The 24,419-nt window shown below is 61.3% G+C and overlaps 1 protein-coding gene across 1 annotated transcript in view; it reads right to left on the bottom strand.

Moving 5' to 3' along the window:
• COL8A2 (collagen type VIII alpha 2 chain) overlaps positions 1-23,448 on the bottom strand; it is a 34,457-nt gene extending 11,009 nt beyond the window's left edge. Inside the window, exon 1 of the mRNA XM_064471552.1 lies at positions 23,129-23,448. The gene's annotated coding sequence lies outside the window, so the exon portion shown is untranslated. The remainder of the gene's footprint in view (positions 1-23,128) is intronic.
• Positions 23,449-24,419: the final 971 nt, after the last annotated feature.

Raw genomic sequence — 24,419 nt, 5'->3', positions numbered from 1 at the left:
ACACAGTTTATGAGCAGTAACTAAGCGCGGGCACCCAGCAGAGCCTTCCAGAGGCTGCCCCAGTACCTGTTTGTTTGGGGTTACATCCACGTCAGGCTTCCCTTATATATTTTTAACATATATAAGAAGAAGGGGAAAAAAGGCAGGATGAAAACCACAGCCTGCTGAGCTGAGTGTTGCTGTTGCATCTCTCAAGAGGGCAGGGTCTCCTCTAACACAAGCCGGGCGTGTTCTGGCCGTGGCTCCCGCAGGTGGCTCGGGCTGCCACCACCGAGCCCTGCCTGCCCCGGGAGCGGCCTGGGTGGCCGCTGCATCTCCCGCCGGGTGCTGGACCAAAATCATGATGTTGGAGACTGAGACTTGCTGCGTTCGTGGCTCAACTGCGGCGCTTTATGAGCAGAGGCGGGAGCTCCCTCGGAGGGCGAGGGACAGGAGCCCTCAGCCGGGAAAGCCCACGGGAGGGCTGCAGCACTTGGGAGCAGCAGCCTCTGCCTTAAGTGCCTGTTTATTTAAAATAAATACCCTCTATAAATATACCTTTCCTCTAGCAACTTCTTCTGTGCCAGCTCCACGCGCAGAGCTGCAAGCAGATTGATTTGCAAAGAACATTTATTTTTGGAAGCTTAAATAACACGTGATGCCAAAGAGCTTTGCTGGTTTTCCTCCTTCTCGCAATAATTGACCCGTGCTGGTTATTAATGAGAATTAAGTCTCTGCCTCTCCTGCCGGGGAGCAGGGGCAGGGCTGCTGCGCGCCGGGATTTGATCGGAATTTCCTGAATCGCTTTTGCTGAAGCAGCAGTGGAAAAAAAAAGCTGCAGCCTGGAGAAAAAGCAACCCCCAGAAGCCCCCAAATTAAAACAAAATTAAAGCAAATTAAGTAGAAGGAAGGGGGAGCCCTGGCATGGAATTGTTCCCGGTGCTACAAGCACTTGGCGTGGTGGCGAGCCCTGGCCGTAGCCGCAGGGATGGAGGGGACTGGGACAGCTCTGCTGCCGGCAGCATGACGGAGCCCAGGCCCCGTGAGGATGGGAGAGGAGCCCTGCTCTGCCCGTCCCGCCGGAGCCAGCAGCACCAGCGCTGTGCCGGACCCACCGCAGCAGCCGGCGGGAGGCCATGGCCGGGCTCCTGCCACGCTGTGGCTCGGGCGGGCGCAGCCAGGGACACGCGTGACAGCCACCATCAGCCTCCTCGTCGGCACAGAGAGGGCCTTGCCGGCGTTATTGTTTTTTTGTCTTTGGGGTCAAGAAGAGGAACGCTTATTTTTATGAAGCATTATTTTACAAGGATTTGTTTAAGGGAAAAAGAATCCCATTTTAAGGGATTGCAGCTGTAAAAATACAGTTTCTGCTAAATAGAAGAGGAGAACAAACCCCTGAATCAGCCATTTATTTGTTTTCCTTACCTGGTATGACCCCTGTGCCTCCATCTCTAACGCCCTCCCATCCCAGCTCACTCCTCTCCCACCTGGGCTTTATTCACCCCTGCTCCTCCCCTCGACTGGGGTGTTTTCACGGGATGCTGCTCGTTGCTCCAATGAGCCCCCGCCACGGCAGCAGCACCCTGGGGTGGCTCAGCCCCTCGCTGCTGGGTGCTGCGGAGTGCTTGCGAATGTCCCCCCGTCCTTCTGCGAGACCTCAGTCGTTGGAGAGACACGGAAACCAGGGCCAGAGGGAAGGGACAGGGAGGACAAGGTGATCTGTCTGCCTTGGCTCTGGGCAGTATTTTGCTGCGCACCAGATACGAAATCAAGTCCCCCTTGCTCTGAGCTGTGGTGGCCGCCTGTAACCCGCTGTCTCCAGACAAGGGCTGAGCTCCTGCACGCTCTCCCTTGGTCCGGATGGGTCGTTCTACCTGCCCCCGCTCTCCCAAGGGGCTGCGGGGGCAGTGGGGGGGGAGTCTGGCCTGAGACCCCCAGGCACGAGTCACCATCCCTCGAGGAAAAGGCGTCGCTGGTGCTTTGCTGTCCCCCGCGGCACTGCCCGGCTCCGGGGCAGGAGGCCTCACATTACCCGGGCTCTCCAGGCGGTGATTTAATAAGAATAAAATGGAAACATCTGGAGTCTCATATGATGAATAAAGTGTGCACAACGTGACTATGAAGAGGCTCTTTCATGCCTGAAATCTCCTGTATTATGAAATGATAATTAATCACAAAGAGGAGCCGTGCAACCTTCTCATCTCCCAGGGCAGGTGGCAAATGTCGGCTCGTTCATGGTGCAGACGGGGCCACTGTGCCCGTGACGGCTACGGCCGGTGTCACCTGCCCGCCCTCCTGCGGGGCCAGGGACTGGGACCTGCTCCAGCACGGACAGCAGAAATCCCACAAGGAGTCATTTTTTTCCAGCCTGGGGCAGGGGGGATGCTTTGGGGGCTCCCAAGCACAGCCCCTCCTGGCCCTGGCACTGTGGGACGGGGCTCCGTGGCCGGCTCCCGGGCTCGGCAGTGCAACGCCGGGCAGGCACCGCGGCTGGCCAGGCTGCCGTCCTTCAGAGCCAGCTCCAGCCTCCCCGGCACAGTCTGCTAGTTCGACCACAGCTGCTCCTTGCAGAAAAGCCAACCCAGCAGGAGCAGCTGGGCCAGGAGAGTTCGTTCGCGCAGGGGGAGCACTCGAGGGGTCCGGTGCTTGGCTCCGAGGGGAGCGGGGGCCCGACCCGGCTGCAGCCGGTGCGGTGGCGCGGCACGGAGACCCCTGGCACGGCTTCAGAGCGCGCCGCCGCGGCCGTGCTAACTGTGCAAGTGTCTGCTCCCCTGGCAGTCGGTGAGCAGACGTGTTAAAAACCCCTGGCACGCAATGAAAGCTTCGGGAAAAGGAAAAAAAATCTCACACTTAAAGCACGAGAAAGGAGACAAGAAATGTCACCTTGTTCTCGCAGGAGCGCAGGGGCTCGGGCAGCCAGAGCCTGTGCCGCCCCCGTCACTCCAGAAACAGGCTGGGGCTTGTGCTGGTCGGCCTGGCGAGCTCCCGGCACGCTCCCGGTGCGCTCCCGGCACACAGCTCCCGGCCGTTGCCAGTGGAAGGGGGCTGCTGCCACCCTGCACCCTCCCCCTCTCCCGCAGCATCCATGTCAACGCTGCCGGGCACGGCCCTGCCCGCAGACCGGGCGACCTTCCTGCGAGGAACACAGCCGCGCGCTGCCCCTGCGCACACAACCGGGGGCTTGTTCGCTGAGCTGCAGCTGATTTATGGCCCCTGTTATTTAAATATTAATTATGGGCCTGGCAGGCAGGCACCGCGCCTGCTCCCTTCAAGGCTAATTATTTTTTAAGTCAATATATGAGATCCAGGGGGGATCTGCGATTGTGGTTGAAGGTCAGTAAAATGGAGAGCTTGTTTAAACCCGGCTGTAAAAGCGCGATCAACGCGGGGTGCGGCGTGCTGCTCGCTGGCCCTCGCCCCAATCAAACCCAGGTCCACGCCAGACCCCACGGAGGTTTGCTGGGGCACAGGGATGAGCCACGATGGGGCCTTTGACGCGCTTCAACGGCACACCCAGGCTCACTGGCGTGGTGCCATCCCCGTCGTCATCCCTGTGCCCATCCCCGTCCCCACGCTGCACACCGGGAGCACGGGGCACGGGCACCACATCTGCAAACCACGGCAGCAGCTGGCCCCGGGCTGCTGGCGAGCAGCGGTGAGCACCTCGCGCGCTCGCCCGGCGCGGGTGGACGCTGCAAGGAGAAAGCACTGAGAAAGCAGCCGGCGCGTGTGGGTGGGCTGGAGCAGTGTGGATTTGGACGCCGCCGTGTCCCATCGCGCTGCTCCATCCTCCGGTCATTTACAATAAAAAATAAAGCAGGGAGGTTTTCCAAGCCCAACACGGGGCTGGACTGACTCCAGAGGGAGGTAGATGATTTGGTTTGTGCTACACATGCTTTAAAAATAATAATAAAATGAGTCAAAAACGAAAAGTGAGCTATTGAAACGAAGAGCGAGCACGTTGTTTCCGTAGGCCGGACTGTGAAAGCCAAAGGCATCAGGCAGCAGCTCCACCGAGCAGCGCTGGAGCGCGCGGGGAGAGTCTTGGCATGAGCCGGTCCTTAAATGCATGACACCTGATCCGATCCAAAGGCTGCTGTACGCGCCGCACGGACCCGGAGCCTCGCCCGCCCGTCGGTGGAGGGAACAAGAAAACATTTTCCTTGACAAAAGAAAAACACCCCACCCTATCTGCAGGCAGCCTCCTGCTGCCCCTGCAGCGCCTGCGCCTGGCCCCGCGCGGAGCGGGCTGGGTACGGCACGGCACGGCGTGGCACGGCACGGCGTGGTGCATCACCCTGCGGCACAGCCCCGCGGTGCCTTCAGCCCGGCTTGCTGCGGGTGGTGGCTGCAGCCATCCGTATTGCTCCGGTCCAGGCAGCAGCTGCAGCCAAATTAACCCTGAGGCCGGGGGCTCCGTGCTAATTAACTCCTGCTGCGTTAGCGACTAGTACGGAGGGCTGAAAGGAAGGCCATGGGCCCAGCCGCTCCTGGTAGCCACGGGCCAGCCAGCACGTGCGCGGCTCGGGGCGGCCGTGCCGGGGTGCAGGAGTGGAGCTGGTGCGGGGGGGACCGCGGCGGGGGCGGCTGCTGCAGCGGGAGGGGCCTGGGGATGGGTGTACGATGCGAGGCTGTGGGACGCCAGGCTCTGCTCGATCCGCTGATCTCAAAGGAGCTGGTTTGCAGGCAGCAGCTAAAGAGCTTGCTGCAAAACCGACCTGGGTATTTCTCCCTGTCTCGACTCGCCTCCCGACATGCCTGAGACATCTGCAATGTGCAGAGTGCGGGGAGCACGCGGGAACCGCACCCTGCCCCGTCGCACGGGCCGGGCGATGCCCTGCACTGGTGTCAGGCCAGCACGTGGCCGTCGTGGGGGTCTGTGCGGTGCGCGCTGCCGCTGGCCCCCGCTGCCCGTGGTGCGCGCTGCCTGCAGCCGAGGAGCCTGGGGTCCGGTGGTGGTGCTGGCAACAGGGTCGGTGCCACTGCTTGATCCCGCAGCCACCGGGTCAGGGATCAGCTAAGGCGGATTAATGACCCTCTGCGTGTGTGTGCCGGGAGCGCAGCAAGGCGTGAGCCTGACGCAGGTCACAGCTCAGGGCTTAATCCCTCACCTCCAGCTGTCAAAACTCTTCCGCTGAGCGCAGGAGAGCCCGGGCTGATCACTGCCGACGCGCCTGGCCGTGGCCGGAGCCGGGGGTGCTCACGGGGCCAAAGCCGTCCCTGGGGAATGGGGCACCGCAGCATTTGGACACCTGGACAGAGACCTCTGGGTCTTCACTGGCATGGAGCTGGGTCTGGGTGGAAAAACCCTGGCCTGAAGCTGCAGAAACACTGGGTTTCTGCCCGGGGCACGAGGCTCAGCCCAGCTCACCGCATCCCTGGGGTGCTGTGGTCCCCTTGCCGAAACACAGTTGGGCTGTCTCCTGGGTACACAGGGAGGCGAGTGAGACCCAAGGGGCGTGTTCTGCCCCTCGCCCCAGCCCCGACGGAGGGTTTCTGCACCCCGACCTCCCCAGTCCCATCCTCCTCCCCCCGCCAGCCTCAACTCCACTGAAATACCAGACTGTGCGCAGCATTAATAGCAGGGTTGCCTGCCAGGTGCATAGTTTGACCAGTCGGATCACACATGCCAAACCACAGGTATTTTATGAGACGTTTCCTGTTATGAAGACATTTTTGTGGGGATTCATTTTTTTCTTCCACTCTTCTTCCCCTCTCCTCCTCCTCCTCCTCCCAGCGGGAGGATGGCCTGCCTGGGGGGCAGCAGCAGTGCTGACCCTGACAGCCAAAAGCTGGAGCAGAGGGAGAGCTGAGGGATGGAGCTGGGCTGTATGGTGAGGATGGAAGCGCTGGAGGGTCCTGTCCTCTCCGCTGCCCCAGCAGAGTCTGGAGCCCCTCTCCTGGGGTCTGTGCGGGGTCCGTGCAGGTGCAGTGGTGGGGGCCGTGCTGTGCGGGGTCCAAATTGCCGCGTGAGCCCCGGCCCATGCTGTGACCTGAGCACAGCCTCTCACGCCCGAATCCTGGAGCAGGATGTGGAGCATCTGCCCAAACACCCTGGGGAGGGAGGCGGGCTGCGAGCCCCAGCGAGCTGCAGGAGCTTCAGGCATCGCGCCCCGAGGGACACGTGCCGGCTCGGGCAGCCAAAGCAGCCCTGCCCAAGGACACATCAGCGCTGGTGGGAAGCAGACCGTGTTTACCCGGCATCCGTGGGTCAGACGCCGCTTTGCCCTCACAGCGCCTGTGCAGAAACAGCGTTTTCGAATACAAAGGGCATTTTGCAAAGAACTCTGCTAAGCCTGGAGGGACCCGCAGAGAGCGATTCCCATCTCAGGGAATTTGCGGGCAAGTGGCCATCAACCGCAGACATTTAAACTTCCAGCCTCGTGCTGGGGTCACCGGCTTAATTATAACGAGCTGTGGTCCGGGCCAGAGCCTTCTGGGGCAGGGGTGCTCAGAGAGGCCGGGGCAGCTCTCACGGGGGGCTGCTGCCCATGCCACAGGCCGGGAAGTGTGGGGCAGGGATGCCCCGGAGACCTCCCGGGTCCTCATCCACGCTGTGCCCACCAAAAGCCGGGGCGATGGCATGGCACAGAGCAGCCTGGTGCTGCCGGAGCCCATTGCAGCTGCACCAGCACCACGGCGGGACGCGGCTTCTGCCCCCGAGCGAACACAGCAACACTACGGCTGTTCCAGCACCCCGTGGGAAGGGAACGCCTGTGAAGGGGGATGCGGGTGATCGAGGAGCAGTGGGAGCCCATAACAGCACTAGGTGAGCTGCTGCCATGGGGAGCCACGGGTGAGCCCAGGAACCCTGCGGTGGCTTCAGAGCTTACTTGGGAGGACCTTGCCCTAAGCCGGGCATCCCTCCCCTTCTTTCCAAGGCACCCATGTCAAGTGCAGGTGCAGCAGCATTTTCAGCCACTTCCTCAGCACCTAATGATCCATCACTGGGGTGAAACTTGGGGCAGGAGATGGAGAGGGCCAGAAGTGCCTGAGCTGCCAAGAGCGAACAGGGGGAGAGGCAAGGTCTGAACCCACTGACATTCATTCCTCAGTGGATTAGGTTATGAGCAGCGAGCGGATACTCTGTAGGACCAGTCCATGCAACCGTGTCCAGGGGCTTCTCCTGCCCCAGGCCCCAGTGCCTCCATCCCAGCCCCTCTGTTCATCAGCCCCAACACCCTGCTCTTCTCTCGCCACCTGCAAGAACCCCCACAGCAGCTCCAGGTGCAGCAGAGAGCCCCAGCAGCAGCGCCTGCCCTCCAGCAGGATGAACACAGTCTGTCCATCACAGCCTCGTGCCACAGAGGAAACAGGCTCCCGAGCAGCGCGAGCACATGGGGGCAGCAGCTCCGGAGCCGGCTCCCCATGCCCCGGGAGAGCTGGTGCCACCGGCCAGCAGCTCGGTCCCCAGCACAGCGTTACCACCACAGTGTCCCCTGCGCCGTTGTTTTCCCAGGCTGAGCAGCACCGCACCTCGCCAGCGCCGCCCTCCCAGCTGCCCAGACTCGGCGGCAAATTTGTGAGCTGCTGCGAAAGCTTCTCGTGTGTGAAACGCCAAGGAACATAACCCCGGCCTCCGCCCCCGCCAGCGAGCCTGGCTGCCCCGGGATGGGAAACTGCCTTGCGGTGTTTATCCTAACAGTCCTCTTATTTTAATGTCAGGGGTTGAAATCCTGTCTCCCTGGTTTTGCTGGGTCCTTTGATCTCTGTCTCCTCTCTTCTTCCAGCTTTTTAGCAACATCCCCAGGTAAGCCTGTGAGTGCCTGGCTGGTGCCTGCCCTGCTGCCTGCACCCGCCTGGCCGGGCAGCCCACGCTCCGGCAGCCGCCCGCGCTCCCACACACCCTCGCACGTCCTCCGCAAAACCCCTCCGCAATAACACACCGGTGAAACCAGCTTCGCCCTCGGAGCAGCATTTCCTTGGGGTTTCAGCATGAGGGAAGGGACCCCGAAGGCCAGCTCCCCGCCCCCAACAGGGCAAGACCCCTGTGGGGGGACACCCCCGGCTGCACCAGCCTCCCCCATCCGCTGCAAACCCTCCCGGTGCCACCGCTCCGCGGCTGCCACCGCTCCCTGTCCCGGCAGGTCGGTCACAGCCCTTGGGGACCGGGTTGGCCACGCGCCTCTGCACAACATCGTGGCCGCAGGTGTTGGGGAGCTGCCCTGCTCCGCCTGCCCTGGGGGTCAACCTGGGCAGGTGCGGTGCCGCTGGTGGGCTCTGGACACAGGGTCCCCCCATGGCTGCGTCCCCGCGCCGGCCGCCGCGCCGCTTCTGGGGATAGCAGGGGGAAAATATTGTTTGTGCTTCTCTAATATCTGCCTTCTGTTTTGCATTTGCTGTTTCTTCAAAGATAGGGAGCCGCCTCTGCCAAGATTCCTGAGGAGATATCCTCAGCAATGCCGACCACGCTCCCCACCGCACTCAAAGAAAACAAATGTCAGGCCAAGGATTGATATGAAATAGTTTAAAAATGAGAAAAAGCTGCCTTAGAGCTAGGTTTACATTAAAATAAATTTCAGGAGCGGCAGCCTCGGCTGCGTCCCTCCCCGGCGGCGGCGCGGGGCGATAGGGTTACCTGCCGGGGCGGTGCCGCGGCCCTGCCCGCTCCGAAAGCTGCCCTCGCCTCGGTGGCACATGGCCCGGCACCGGCTGCTCCCTGCCCGCGCCGCGGGGGCTCGCCGGGGCGAGGTGTTGCTCCCCGGGCACAGCAGGCGGCACGGGGGTCCCCGTCCCCAGTGCTTCCCACCAGCACCCCTCCAGGCAGCGCAGGCACAGTGACCCTCCTCTCCCCGTTTGCTCAGCAAATCCCACCCGGGGTGGTCCCTAACCCCCACGCCACCCCCAACCCCTGCCAGGGTCCCTTCCCGGGGTGTCCCGGCACAGCGCCCAGGGCAGAGCATCCCGCCGGGGTCCGGTACCCGCTGGGCGTGGGTGCGGCGTCGGGGTGGGCAGCGGCGGAGCCGGGTGAGCTGTGGGGAGGAGGAGCGGGGGCTGCACCCCGCCAGCTGGCAGGGCCCCTCGCCTGTCCTGCCCTCGCCGTACCCCAGGAGGTGACTGGCAATCCCAGCCTGTGCTCAGAGCTGTCAGGGCGTTAACGCGTGCGACTTCGCTGCGCTCTCGATTAACCCGGTAAAGAAAATGAGTGGCAGGTTCTCTCCGGACAGCGGGGGCTCCTGGCAGGACACAGCCTGAACCCTCCCCATCCCGCTGCCCCGAGTGCCCCGTCCCCATCCCATCCCATCCCCTGCTGCCCCCGGGGCCGTGCACCATAAAGGAGCTTTTCTGGCACGGCAGCAGCGGCGGAGCTGCTTACACATATTCACACCCCGGCGAGGGGATGGAGCGCACACTTTTCAGGCAGTATTTTAGTTTATGTTATTTAATTTAATTTAATTTATGTGAGCTGATGCGAGAGCCCAGCAAGCCTGAGGTGTTCAGTGGAAACTCTGACAAGACGCTACCATAAACCGCGCTCCCGCCGCCCGGCCAGCCCTGGCCCCGCGCTGCCGGCTTGGATTTCAGATTTTCCTCCGCACCCTGTAATGACCGTATCGGCGGGGCCGGCGCCACGGTGGGTGCAGAGCCTCTGCAAGGCTGCGCTCCCGGGGCTCTGCAGCACCGCGGGGCTCCGGGTACCGATCTCAGCGCCGCTCTGGCTGCGGGCAGCCCCCATGCCACCCCCAGCACGTGCCTTTCCAATGGGACAGGGGCGGGTTGTGTAAAATTGGGCTGATTTTTTCCCAGAATTTTGTTTGGAAAAAATTTGTCTGACGCTGTCACAAGATGTTTCAACATCGCTGAATCAGCTGCCTTGATTTTTCAATTTGAAATTTTTATATTTTTTTTTTTTTAGTTTCCACATTTCCTTTGTCTCGGAGCCGAAAGCCTCACAGGGAATTCCAGTGGCCCTTCTTTCCTGGGGATTAGGCCAAGACCCCTGCTCCCCGCCGAGCCCCATGGCTGAGGCGGCAGCGAGGCCCATGGAGCAGCTCCGCTCCCCTCCTCCCCTGGGGTTCCTGGGTCTCGGCCAGTTGGGTGCCATGTCCCAGGGGACACGGGGGCCACTCGCCGTTCCCACGTGCACCATCTATATTTGTCACAAACAATGAGCTTTCGGCCTCAAGTAATGCCAATGTGCCGCTACCAGAAGCCACAATCTTATTACCAGGCTCCTAATTTCTAGTGCAATCGAGTATCCTGTTTAAGCCTCTTTAAAGGGTTCCAGATCCCCTCCGCCCGCTCCTGGCTGGACCCCTGCACCCACAAACCATGTTCGCCTCCTGCTGCTTCTGCTTCTCCTGACACGGCAGCGTCCAGCAGAGCCGCTCTGCCCTGGGCACACAGAGCCCCGCGGAGCAGCTGGAGGCGGCCGCACCCGGACCGCACCAGGGTAGCTGCCCAGAGGAAAATGGGATAGATTTTGTGTGCCCCAAACCAGCCCAGGGCAAAAAACACTTCTGGGCCCAGGTCAGGGGAAGGAGCGGCGGGAGCAGCCGGGACTGCCCCGGGAGCGAGCCGGCTCGGAAAAGCACCGAGGAGCCGGCGACATTCGCAGGCCCCAGAGCACCAGGGCCAGCCCTGCCTCCCCGCGGGGCGCAGAGCACTTGCCTTGGGCGTCTCTGTTACCATTGACCCTTTGCCAAGCAAAACTGGGGACCTGGTGTTCAAGCACCAGTGGAAATCAGTGCAGAATATACAGAATATTTTCACAGTGGAACTTATTTATTTCTGTTAGAGACGCCGTTCCCAGGTCCCGGTGTCCCTGCAGTCTCCCGGGGGTGCATTTTGCTGGAGGAAGGGACAGAGCCTGCGGTGGTGACGGCACAGGGCCGTGCCCCACAGCCCCATCCCGGGAGCACCGGGGTGCGAAGCCGGGGACCGACTTGGGGGGGCCGGGGAGGGCTGCGCCGGCCACTGCGGCTGGTTGAGCTGAGTGCCAAGCCGAGGCCACGGGACGCACTTATTACAAAATCTTTTGTTTGGGCTTCAAACTGGAAAAACATCCAGCTCCTCTTTTCCAGGCAGTTTTCCTGCAAGCTGTGTTGCGTGGGAACCTCCCTCTGTCCCCACTCAGGACCCGCTGCCCAAAGAGGGGCTCATCCTGCCCAAGGCCACGTGTGCTGGCAGAGTCACAGCGCTGAGCCTGGTGAGGACCCCCGGCTTCTTCATGGGGTCACCCACTTGTTGGGTGCAGGTGCCAGACGGATGCCGTGGTGCTCGGGAGGGGCCTGGCACCCGTTCCTGCACCCGAGGGAACCCAACACTGATCCCAAATGTCCCCCTGCACCAGGGAGCAGACCCCAGCCCAGGGAGCGGACCCCAGCCCAGGGAGCGGACCCCAGCCCGAGGAGCAGACCCCAGCCCGGGAGCAGACCCGACCCAGGGCAGGCGTGGGCACGTTGCTGCCTTCTAGGAAACGGTGGGTGTGCAGCAGCCCCGGCTCGGGCGAGCGCTGGGTGTCTGCTGCGGGTGCCATGCTGCTGCGCTCGCCTGGCATTTATGAGCTGTCACATGTGGCAATGAAACATGGGGAAAAAATTAAATCGACCTATTCATCCCATTTTTCTAGAGGACAATTATAAAAAAAAAAAAACCAAAAGAGAAAAAAAAGAAACCAAAAGAGAAAAGAAACCCAAGAAACCCTTCAGCCTTCAACCCAGGAGTTATTGTGCAGGAACGGAGCAGGGAAAGGCAGGGAGGCACTGGCTGGGCTGGGGCGGTGCAGGGGTAGCAGCTCCCCGGCCGCACTCACCACAGGGTGCACCCCAAATCTCTGCACCAAGAGGCTGGTGGGACACACCCCGGGGATGGGCAGCACCAGCCTCGCTGCTGTAATGGAAATAACCGGGACAAGCAGAGCTGGCCTGCAGCTGCAGGGAAGTCCTGGAGAGACGCGGGGCTCCGGAGGATCCCACCCCATCCCCAGTCTCCTGGCCAGGGCTCAGCCAGCCCCCGGCACACCTACGGCGTGGCTGGGCTCCCGGGAGCCTTCCTGCACAAGCCCACGGACATTTTCCACCTCATTTACAGCAAGAGCATTAAAATGCTGTTTTCTGAAGGCACGGCACATTGAAATGCCAAGCCCTGGGTGGAATTCAGCGGGGGCCTGGTGGGAGGACGGCTTTGGCCGCAGCTAGGCGCCAGGAGCCCCCCCATCCACGCTGGCCCTTGGCACGCTGCAGCCGGCCACCAAGAGAGGCACCGGGGTCTACAAGGCCACGGCCGCCTGGGTCCCTCCCGGCGCGCTGCAGGCAGGGCAGGCAGCGTCGAGCGGAGGCGGCCGGTGCGAGGAGCCCTGGACGGGGTCCTGCCCCCACGCTTGGCTCCCGGCGCCGTCTCCTGCCCACTGCCGGGCTCCCTTTGTCGGGATGCTGCAGCTGCCCCCTCCCACGGCCCCCGCTGGGCTCTGCCAGGGTCAGACCGCAGCCCCGGCGAGCCAGACTTCCTCCGCCAGCAGAAAGCAAACGCTGCACAAAGGCAGTGTCCCACGGCCTCCGACCATTCCTGCCTGGGCCAGGCCAGCGCTGCGGTGAAAATACGGCGTGTGGCCAAGCGGCGCCGGGCACGGGAGGTGAAGCTGTAAGGCCGGCACTCTCCTCCCAGTTCTCCATCGACTGGAGCTGGCTTAGGGGCTTTCGCCACAGCCAACCTCCCCTCCAAGCAGTGCCCGGCTTGCACCGTGCCCCAGGATGCTCTGCTCCCCTCGCAGGAGCGCAGCATTGGGTCCCCACCAGCGCTGACCCCCTTTTCTGTGACACCACATGCCTGCGCTGACAGGGAGGTTTCTGCAGGCACCCAGCCCCTGCGGCAAACCCACCCCTGGGCATGGCTGGTGCCCGCTGCCCGCTCCTGTGCATCCCTTCTCCTGGCTGAGCAAGGCAGCCCACCCTGGTGCTGCAGGAGCAGCAGGTGCCCGCCTGCCCGGGGAGAGAGACCCCAGGGGCCACTGTGCAAGGGCGGCCGGGATGGGAGTCAGGGAGAGGGGAACCCTGCTCCCACACCCAGTCCCGGGGCTGCCTCTGTGAACATCCCAGCCACGCGCGCCTTGGCAGGGCAGCAGGGCTATTTTGGGAGCTTTCAGCACCACCCAGAGAGGTGTCCGATGCTTTTATTTATAAACCCACTGGCTCCTGCCCAGCTCCAGCCAGCTCAAATGCAGGGAAAAGCCCAATGGAGCCAAGGCAAACAGAGCCAGCAGCATCCCCGCACGGTAGGAGGTAACGCCGAGCAGGCCAAGGATGCTCCGGCTGAACTGCCCGGCCCTGGGCTGCCCGGTGGGATGGACATGCCTTGGCACTGTGGTCCTGGGCAGACCCAGCCGTGCAGGTGGGGGGCTGCCGGCAGGACCCCACGTGCCACCACCAGCTCAGTGCCAGGGACCTGGTGGGCAGCACAGAAGTGCCCGTGCCTGGGTCTGGGTGCTGTGGAGCCACTGTGGGAACTGCAGAACTGCAGCCACCGCGGGACCTCTGATGCTACGGCTGCCCCTCGCTTCCCACCCTGCTCCCCAGGCACTTCACTGGGACCTTCCGCCCCGCTCACAGTCTGTGCTCTCCCCAGGGATGTTGGGGGGAAGTACCTTAAATACCAGCTGGGGCTGGGGCCAGAGCCCTCGTGCCCAAGGGCAGAGGGAAGCAAACTCCCACACCTCCCACCAAGCTGCCAAGCTCAGGTGGCCAGAGGTGAGGGAGAGGGTCCAGCCCTGTCCAAGGGGGCAAAGGGGCTGCCCCTCAGATGGGCTCCCTCCCGGCACTGGCTCCAGCCCCCGGCAGTGCAGCAACAATCAGCTTATTGTCAGCATGCCACCGGGGACACGAGTGTGCCGGGAATTCAACAAACCCAGCGCTTTCCGCCTGTCCCACTGGCTTTCCCAGCCCAGGCTAATCCCGTAAGATGCCCCGTCAGCACAGCCACAAGCCCCGCAGACTGCAAGGAGGGACAGCGGCTCCCAGCCCCCCAGTTCCCCCCAGGCACCATCCAGGGGCAAAGGCACTGTGGTAACACGGCCCCAGCGGCTCCCAGTGGGGCCAAGGTGGGCGCAGGCAAAGGCGCCACAAGCACCAGCTCCAGCCGCTTTGGGGACTCGGCTAATGGGGTCCATTTGCTGGGTAATTCTTGGAATAACAAATTGTATCATCCAAAAAAGCAAAACCACAAAAGAGGATCGGCTTGCAGCCTGGCTCACAAAAGCCCCTTGTCTGGAGGCCCCCCGCGCCCCCCAATCTCCCAGAGAAAACTCAATTTAACCAATATAAACAGCGTGCCCAGCCCTGCGCTCTCACACTTCTCCCCAGCAAACCACGGAGCGACACGGGCTCAGCCTGATACCGTGGCTGGCAAACTCGATTGCCCGGGTCTCTGTGTACCCGGGACATCCCCACCGGCCCCGGCTGTTCGGCTGTGCCGTGCCACGCAGTGCCGGAGCGCTGCTGACCTCTCCTTCTCAGGTGCTCCATCTATCCAGCAAAAATGTACTGCTCAGAGCAGGACGACTCCCGGCGGGCCTGGGGCACGGTGCAGACCCCCTGCTGCAGCCCGGGGAGCCGCCGGCCTGCGCTGCACTGCTGCAAACCCCAGCTCCTGCTCCCTCCGGGTCAGCAGCAAGCACGAAGAAGGGCAGCCCTGGCTCCGGCAGGGCTTGCGCAGGAGCAGGGAAGAATGAGCAATGGACTTCCCTGCAGCAGGATGAAAAATGAGGCTTGACACCTGCTAAAGCCCCTAATCCTCCTCTTGTTCATCACTATCAGCTCTCCAGCAGGCTTGGAGCCCGCCAGCCAGGTGGGAGGCAGAGATTTAGAGCAAGCGAGCCTCTCTGGAAGCGCCGGGGAGTGCGGCAGGGAGCAGTCCCAGCCCAGCGGTGGGACCATCCAGCCGGACCCATCGGCTGCCTCCAGCTTCTGACTCCCGCGGGCCACGTCCCACGCCCGTGCTGGCCGCCAGCCTCCTTAGGTTGCCGGGGAAGCGCGCCCAAGGTCACAAGCACCCGTTTTCATCCTAATAGGACACATTACAGGATGTGCCCATGTGGGTCCTGTCCTGGGAGGCTGCAAAAGGGGAAAACAGCTGAAGGGAGGAGAGTTAAACCCCTTCCCCATGGGGCTGCCCTCCAGATGGGATTTTGGGCTGTTCCTCCAATTGGGATTGGACCACAGGGAGCACTAACCCCATCCCATGCCAAGAGCCCCCATAGCAGCCAGCCCCAGAGGGGTCTCGCTGTTGGGAAGGTGCCCACTGCCATGCCCCCAGCAGCCCCACAATGAGGTGGACAGAGGTTTGCTTCTCCCACAGCCCTGGTCTTCACATCTTCACATGCAGGGCAGGAGCGCCGGCTGCCAGCCCCCATCCAGGAGCTCCGCTCTGGCCCCAGCCCCCAGCGCTGGGCACGTACCGGCAGCCCAAAAACTCACTTGAATTATTTGCAACCTGTCATCTAAGCAAGTCTGCTTGGGTTTCAGGCCAGGTTTCATCCCTGGACCAGCTGCCACCAGCCAGGGGACTCAGATGATTCGTGACACCCTGTCCTACACGTGCAGGATGCCACAGCCCTGCAGCACAAGGGCGCTGGGCTGGGAAATGGCCACGCAGGCATTTGCCTGACCTTTAGCGATACACACACCTGAACTCCCACATCTCCTGGGAGCACAGGACAGGAGGGGGCTGCTGGAGTCCCATACTCGGCTGTATCCAAGACGGTTGCTCCAGCATCTCCCTTCTTCCCCGACAGATGCCCGGAGAAAGCCGAGGGCAGCAGAGCTCTGGACCACGGGCGACCCCGCCGTCACGGCTCATCTGCCGCGGGTAATTCGCCGCCTGCCCGGCAGCGCTGTCACTGCATTCCTGCCCTAAGTACTGTGGATTTGCTGTGCTTTATGAAAAACGAGAAGAATGTTTTAAATGAAATTAATTCTTACAAACCCAAGATTTCATAAAAACCCTGCCTGGGCACGGTTTGGCACGGGCCTGCTCTTGTTCACTGTATTGGCCTTCCCCTGGGGGGAGGAAAATACCGGACTTGGTATAAAATAATTACAAACTCATTGTATAGCTCTGCTTATAACTGCTTGGAGGAGCTCCGGGGTCTCATCCTAGCTCATAGTTTATGGTCAGGAATAACATCACACATGGTCTTTAAGAAACAGCTATGGGAGAACTTGTAATGGAAAAAAGCATCAGCAGACGTGCTGAAAAGCAGCAAACGTGCCCCGGCAGGAGGAGCAGTGCCAGGCACCTGAGCATCTCACATCGGGGCTGTGCCATCCGAGCCAGCACCCCCTAGCCGGTGCGGTACGGCACGGCGCCGCGTTTGGCGCGGGCTGTGGTACAGGTTTCTGTGCCAGCCGTGGGAAGGAGCGAGCAGAGGCTTGGGAAGTGGGCACGGAGCTGCCGGTGCTCGGTGCAGCCCCATGAGCTTCCTTCGGAGGCAGGCAGGGGAACTGATGCGACGCTGCCCGGCTCTCCCTTTCCTATTTACTTTAAAAAGCCACTGAATTAAAACCACAGAGCCACCCAAGCCCCGAAGTGACTCTCGGCTGTCCCGCCAGCCCCCATGCCGGGGATGCTCAGCAGGACATCGCGCTCGCTCGTGGCTGGAGCAGCTCACAGCCGCCCTGACCTTCTTATTTATGTAACGTAAAGCACTGTTTTCATCTGTTCGTGCATCATCCACGAGCCAGCAGCCAAGGCTCCCAGTGTGACCCTCAGCGGTCTGCAGGCACACAGCGATCACCGGGCTCCGCGACCCTCGTGCCGCTGTGGCCAGGGGAAGAGCCCAGCCCCGGCTGTGCCTGAGGTGCCCAGGCTGCTCACCCCAGGGGACCGCGCTCTCTGCCCACCCGGCTGAAGCGGGTGGCTTTATCAGCCTGACCACTTCAGGGCCCAAGGGATCTGAAATTAAAGGCAAAGAAAAGACAAAAGTATCGCCGATGTAATCCAAACCCAGGACCTTCGGGGATCTGCCTGTGGGTTGTGAGCGCCAGACTGGCAATATCAGGAAATATGAAGAAATAGCAATAAAAGTAGGCTTGTTTCTCTCCGCTGGCTGGCTGGCTTACAGGACACTGGAGCAGCTGAGAAATACCTTTCTGTGGTCATTGACAATGCATGTTTGAGGCTGAAAATATGCTTCCCTGGCAAAACCCCACATATTTAACCCCGGTGGGCACCAGCAGGTCACCCTGCAGGTCCAGGAGCAGGGCACCGGTGAGAGCAATGGGACTTCACAGCCTCCCTGGGCACTCAGGCACGGTGGGAGCCGTTGCTCTCGGCTGCTGATACTGAGCTGCTGAACAGTGAGCAGGATGCAAGGGCGATAAGCGGCGTGTTGAAATTAAAGCTACACCGAAAGCAAAGGAACTGCTGCAGCTCCCCTCCATGCCAAGCCTCCCATAACCTTATCAGTGCTTCCCTGAAAAAGATGGCTGTGTTGTCCTGACATTAAATATTCTCTTTGCAGTGATCCATATCTCCTCCATTTCACTTGCAGCACCCGAATACTCCAGCCCTGATGCACACCCTGGATTCGCACTCTTGCCCCTGGGAGACAAGCCTGGAGCAAAGCCAAAATCTCCAAAGAAAAAATGCAGCCAGAGCCTCCAAGTTTCGTGGTAAAACCACATGATTTTGATGGGAAGCCATAAATCAGTCCCAGGCTCTCTCAGCCTCCGGTAACTTCTTAAAACAAACCTGGGCTGAATTTTAGGACTTGTAATGAAATCTGAAAGCAGGTGAATTGGCTGCAGGCTTTAAGTATCCCTGCAAGCGTTGTGCACAGGAGCGGACTCAGCTGCTCTGGGCGGCCCCAATCCTTCGCTGAATGGGCTCAGCTCTCCCTTAAAGATGGGGCACAACCAAATCAAATTCCACCTTCTGCAGGTGTGAGGTTCATGTGTCTTTGCCAGAGAGCAGCAGAGCCTGGAGCACTGCTCCAACCCTGCAGCAGCACGGAGACCTGCCCGGCCCCGGGGGCACAGCCAATGCCCCCGACAGCAGGAGCAGGAAAGGAAACACCCTCGCAGTGCAGCGGGCAGGATCCATGCCCTGCCCTGCCTGCAGCTTGGGCACAGGGGAGTTTGCAGCAAAAGGGGTAAATCCTTGCGTGGCTGCAGGGATTGGAGCAGCTACGCGAGCTGGTCTGGCCCAGGGTCTTGGGTTTCGATACAAAACAAAGAGAAGGCTCTTATTTGGCTAATGTGCCTCCAAAGAAAGGCTGTATCCTTGTTTGCTCCCACTGCTGCATTGTCTGCGGATGAAGACAGGGGATGGATCTCATCTGATACCAGCAATATCATCTCATCCATCTGGACGGGGCTCTTTACAAGACCCTGCTTTAGAATTTAGATCCCTGGGAACTTGGAAGGCAGCAGTGAAACAAAACCCTCCGCAAGAACAATAAAGAGGCTCTTGGCCACAGCCAGAGAGATCTGCAGGGCAGGCACAGGCAGTGCTGCAAGATCCCAGGGGTCCAGCATTGCTGGGCCACTCAGGTTTGCAGCAGGTTTGCAGAATTCTGCTGGTTTGGGGGATTCCTGCCGCTGCACCCTGCCCAGGGAAGGCAGAGCTTGTGCTGGGAGCGTTGCACTTCAGTCCAAGCAACAGGGACTTGGTTTTTTTGGTGCAAAATATCCAAGCTGGAAAAACCCTCGCCGCCTCCTCTCTGCGTCCACAGCAGGTGGACATCTAGATCATTGTCTTCCTCCCTGGCTGCTTCTTGCCAAGCCCTGTCCTGGACAGAGGCGCCTGGAAGAGCCTCTGAGGACAAACATCTCCAGATGGGCCAGAGGGACGGGCTCGGCCCCAGGGAAGGTCACAGAGATGGGACCCGGCTGCTCTGCAGATTTTGGCTGCAGTTTCTGCCTGTGATCTGCAGCTTTGCTCCATGAACTCAGCTGACACCAGGGCCAGGGGCCATAGGAGCGCTCTGCGTTAATGGGCTGAGGGTTCAGCAGAAACACTCACATAGCTGTCTTCGGCTCGTTTTTTCTCCCACCTCGTTTTTAACGGCACCCATCTCCCCACCTGCAGCACACCAGCCAAGCTCGGGAGCTCCGCGGGGAGGCAGCAGCCAGCGGGAGCTGCGGAGTCCCCCGTGGGATGCTTCTGCAAGGACATGGGGGTACAGGGCAGAAGGTGGCCCTGGCAAAGGGTCCAGCTCCTGCAGCTCCTTGGGAGCAGCTGAGCAATGCTCACGGGTAAGCTGGGCTTTGCAGAGCAGAGCAGAGCATCCCGCCCGCCGCACCGGCCCCCGCGCCCCTCCAACGCCGCGCAGATGTTTCCCCGGTGCGCTGCCATCCAGCCAGCCAGGAGGGCCCTTCTCGGCCGGATTGGATCTCATCGCTTTGAAGTTCACGGCCGAGGCGCAGGGTTACGCAGCCAGACCAGACAGCCCTGGGGAAGAGGCCAGGCGGCCAGGGTTGTGACTCAGGAACGGCTCCGGTGACAAGGGGAAAAGGAAAAGCGGTTTATTATGTCTGTGCCGGCATCCAAGTCACCACGCAGGGGAAGCTGAGCCCTGACCGAGAGGGGAGAGCCTGGGGGAGCCAGCGGTGTGGGGTGTCACCCCTGGCTTCACCGGCCACCCCCGAGGGCTCTGCTTCCGTGGGATTGCTGCAGGACACAGCCAGGTTTCCAGCAGCACCCTGCCCCTCTCCCCAAAATATCCAGCACAGGGAAACCCTGGGTGCAAAGGAGGGAGCGGGCATGAGTCAATGCCCCCTCTCTACCTTTGTTAAGGCAGTTAATTAGCTTCTTTAATTAGCCAGTGGCTGAGCACATGGGGGAGCGGGGAGGCTCGGAGCCCAGCGCATGCCCAACAGAGCCAACAGCCTGCACGCCCTCGATTAGGGAAGGGGGCTGGGAAGGAGAAACTGGGGGAAGACAAATGCAATTTGGTGTCTTTTTATCCCTCCCCCTCCTGAACTATTAGGTTTTATTGTCACAGACATTTTCTTTAGTGCCGGGGAATGGAAACTGTTGCTTCCCGGGCTGTAGACAAGCTGAAACAGGAGAGGATGACAGAGGGAGTGTGTGAGGATGAGAAGGGACCGGCACCGCACATCCTCTCCACCGGGGTTAATGCCTTTTGCAGGTGCTGTTGCCCAAATCCCCTCGATCCACCATTCCCCCGGCTCATGAGGAGCCCGGCTGCTGCACGGACAGAGGGGAGATGCATGGGGCCCAGGGCCAACAGAGGCAGTTTTGTCACTCACATCTCAGATCCCAAGAGGAGACAGAACATTAAAACCAGGCGGTTTTATCTCAAACTTCACAGGAAAGGCTGTGCCGCCTGCCAGCAGCCGAGCACTCGGATGCACCATGCAGCGCCTGCGTCCCGTGATGGATCAGCTCTGAAAACAACACCCTGCTAATCTTCCTCCCCAGAAGCCATAAAACTGTCTTCCCGGTTCCTTCGGAGAGGATTTACAGCAGCTCAAAGCATCCCGGAGTGGCTGGCGGAGGCAAGAGCCCCCCCATGGGTGCTGGCCCCACAGCTGGGGCACATCCTGGCAGCGGGGCGATGCCCCCGTGCCTCTGGGCTCCCAGCCGCTCCGCTTTATTTCCCCCCAGACTAATGCTCCCCAGCAGGGACTTGGCAGTCCCCCCAGGGCAGGTCAGTACCCCCCGGGCTGTACCTGACCCCCGGAGCCTCTCACCGGGGTCCCAGCCTGGCTGCCCTGGGCAGCACCCACCAAAAGACCCAGGAGGGCAAAGGATTTCTTGGTGCAGAAATGGGCAAGTGGAGCAGCCGATGGAGGGGCACCCACTCGCGCCGGGCGCGTGAAGTCTTCCTGCAGTTCCTGCGAGGCAGGGATGCTCACACAGCGCATCTCTTCGCCGGGCTGGCGTGTGGACCCCGTGTTGGGGGACAGGCAGGGCAGGGCTCTGCCTCGACAGGCACAGCCTGCAGTTTTGGCCACAGCCTTGGTGACCACCCCGCGAAGGGTGAAACGTGAGGGGCAGCATCTCACCCAGCCACAGGCTCACTGAGACACGGCTGCTTTCCAGCCCCAGGGGCTTTCTGGGTGCATGACCCACAGGGCTCCAAACCCCTGTGGGGCCAAGTGCTGGGGTGCAACCAGCGACCCCCGGGCACAGCCCGCACTGGGCCCCTCCGGCCACTGAGAAAACACTGAGAAATGCTTACAGCGCTGGGCAGTGGGAGCGAGAGGGCTGCCCCCGCGCTCCCCCTGCGCCGTATCCGAGTGGGAAACCAAAAACCCGACACAAGGCGAGCTGTGCTGAGCCCCTGCCAAGAGCCACGGACAGAAATATCCTTGATTTCACCAAGGTGTGAATAACTTTTGACACTTCTAGGGCTTATTGCCTTAAAAAAAAATCCCCCAGCAGTCCCCATTCACGCTCCACAGGACTGTGTTTCATATGAATGGAATATATGAATCACTGTAAAGAATTTAAATGCTTCCCTGTACAAAGAAAAGCTCTCTCTCCCCGCCTCTGCTATTGCGGCCGGGCTCCGCACAGCCTAAAACAAAGGCATGGCAGGAGACGGGGACAAATCCCCATCACCAAACCGCTGCTTCTGCAGGGCAGCTCGGCGGCCAGGGACGGACTGGGCTTGGGGTTCGAGCCAGGCAGCTGGGGCAGAGCCAGGCGCCCTCCACCACTCCAACCCCTAACCCCCTCCTGTGGCTACAGCACTGGTGTTTTCTGAAATCCCAATGAGCTCCTGACAGCTCCAGGGTTCACGTCTCCCTGTGCCTTTCACGTTTCGGCTCAGGACCCACCCCTAAACCCCAGTTTTCAGATTGGAACAAGTAAATAAAGAAAATCGCTTTATTTGCATTCCTCTGCCCAAACACGCCGGAGCGATCCGCTGCCCAGCTGCTGGGGGGGATCAGGGCAGCCCGGCTGCTGGAAACCGGGTGATTCTTCCTGCGAGAACCTTTCCTGGTTTTTAGCAGTTTGGTTTTTGCTGCTTCTTTTCCCCCCTCCCCGGGGCAACAGGGCGAGGAGGAAAAATGTAATTCGAAGCCTGGCACGGCCTCGCTGCGTTTCCAGCTGTGCTGTTTCCCCTGGCATCGCCGCCTCAGCTCCGCACACGCGGTCGCGTCCGCAGCCCCGGCAGCGCGAGGGAAGCCAAGACGGGGCTCCAGGCACCCGGGTTACATTCGGTCCCGCAAAGAACAGAGGCAGAAAACCCAAGCGTGGCTGGGGCCTGCCCCGCCAGCCCCCGTCTCCCACCTCCCGCCATGGCACTGCCTCTGCCCGGGGGGGGCTCGCAGCCGCTGGCCCCGCCACCAGCTCGCTGTCCTGAATTCATAGGATCCGGCTCTGAAAGGAGCAGCTTTGTTCCCCAGTGTCCCTCACAGACGGATCAAAACTGCATTTCTACAGAAGCAATAAAAATCCCAGGAATTCACCGGCCTTATGATTTATTAAACATGTTCCTTATAGCAAAGCTGCCCATGGATGAGAAAATATCTCCGGTAGGTTATTGCCTTGCCTGGGGCTACCGTACAGGGGGGATCTTTCCTGGCTTATTGGGAATGTTCAAAGCTGGAGAACCTGGGAGATCAGGAGCCAATTAACGGCAACGCTCTTAAAAAGAACAAATAAAATAAGCACCTTGTATTTCCCAAGGTGTTTGTGGAAGGAGCTGCGGCGACCTGCCCTGCTCCTGCCGGTACCCGGGAACTGTCGGGTGCAGATGTTTGCAGCCGCAGGAGGAGACGACCTCCCAGTGGGGCCAGGGCATCGAGCCGCGCCGCTGTGCCAGCAGCGGCCATCCCAAAGGTCACAGCGCTCTCCCCAAAACACTTTTGTTCCCACAAACATATTTCGTAACAATAGAAAGAATGGTCTGAACGTCGGGATACGGCTCGGTCCCGAACACGGCAAAGCCTCTGGGTACGATGCGTTGGAAGAGGCACGCGATCAAAGCGGGTGAAAAAGAAGGGATGAGAAAAGGGAAAAAGAAATAAAGAAAAGCACGCAGGCTAGGACCTCGCCTGGAAAGAGGAGTTTGGAAGCGTCCCTGCAATATTCCTCTCCGCATGGGGAAAAGCAATCAGAGTGGCAGGGACTCGTGACTGAGAAATTCACGTTTTCTCCCCTCCGAGCCCGGCGCGACCCGTGGGGACGCGCAGGTGAGGGCGGCGAGCGGGGACGCGGGGGGCGGCGGAGCCCTTACCTCGGCGGAGCGCGGCGAGACGGGCCGGGACGGGCCGGGCCGGGCCGGGACAGGCCGGGACAGGACGGGACGGGCCGGGACAGGACGGGACGGGCCGGGACGGGCACCCCCGCCGCGGGGCGGAGCGGGCGGGCGGGCCGGTGCGGGGCGGAGCGGAGCCGGGGGATGCGGAGCGGAGCGGGCAGCGCGGGGCTGGGCCGGGCTGGGCTGGGCTGGGCTGGCTGCTGGATTTCTTCCTTTTCCCTCTTTTTTTTTCTTCTGTTTTTCTCCACCACCACCACCCCCCCCCACCCCCGCGGAGGTCGCAGCCCGGCAGCGCTTCTCCGTTCCTCCGTCGCAAGAGGGAGGCTGCGCGCAAAATAAGTCGTTAAAAGCGCGCCCCCCCGCCCGCCCCCCGGCCCCCGGCGGGGTGGGAGCGGAGGGCACTCGGCCCCTTGCTCACCAGCCCAGGGGGTGGGCATGGGGGCCGTGGGGAGGGCACACACCCCCTACCCGCTCTGCCCTCGCCCAGTGCAGGGATACCCAGTGCCCTGGGGATGCTGGTGCCAGCAATACCAGCCACAGCGGTGGGAAAAGAGCCCCCTCGGTCTGCAAAGCATCCAGAGCTGGGTGCTGTCCGCCTCCAACGCTGCCCTGGGATGGGGCAGGTTGGGGTTCAACCCTCCTTCCCCTTCTTGGCCCATTTGGCAGCCCGAGGCTGAAGCAGCTTGCTCCCATGCTCCCCCAAACCCACCACCCGCTCCCTTTGCAAGCACAGGGCCAGCGTGAGCAGGAGGTGCTGCCCCCCTTTGCTATGGTGAGGGGGCTTCACCACCCCAAAAATCCCGCTGCCCTGAGCAGAAAAGTAGGGAAATGTGGTGCCGGTGCAGCCAGGTCCTGCTGCCTCTTGGTTCGTCACAGTTTCAAATCCTGCACTGGGACAGAGGTGCCCTGATCCCAGGGGAGCGGGGTGCCCGCAGCCCCCTCCTCCAGCCTTTCCCAGCCACCGTGTGCTGCCTGTTCCCGAGGCAGAGGAGTCGTGGCGTCCCGCTGGCAGCCGCGTGCCAGGCACAGCCAGGACACCGCCAGCACTGCCGCAGCTGCTGGGGTGCACGGGCCTGGGGGGTGCAGGGCCCTGTTGTGCCCCAGGAGGCAGATTAGGGTTGCTCAGGCAACGGGCATGGAGAAAGCCTGTCTGGATCGAGGCCGCTGGGGCGCAGAAGGGTGTTTGTTTTCTGTATTAAGCGCCTGAGCAAGGGGGGGCATCAGACGGCTAATCCCCCCTCAATGCCTTCCCTTGGGGACCAGCCGC

This window comes from Phalacrocorax carbo, chromosome 22, assembly GCF_963921805.1.
Source record: "Phalacrocorax carbo chromosome 22, bPhaCar2.1, whole genome shotgun sequence".
NCBI classification, from domain to species: Eukaryota; Metazoa; Chordata; class Aves; order Suliformes; family Phalacrocoracidae; genus Phalacrocorax; species Phalacrocorax carbo.
This window is presented reverse-complemented; position numbering and strand designations above follow the sequence as displayed.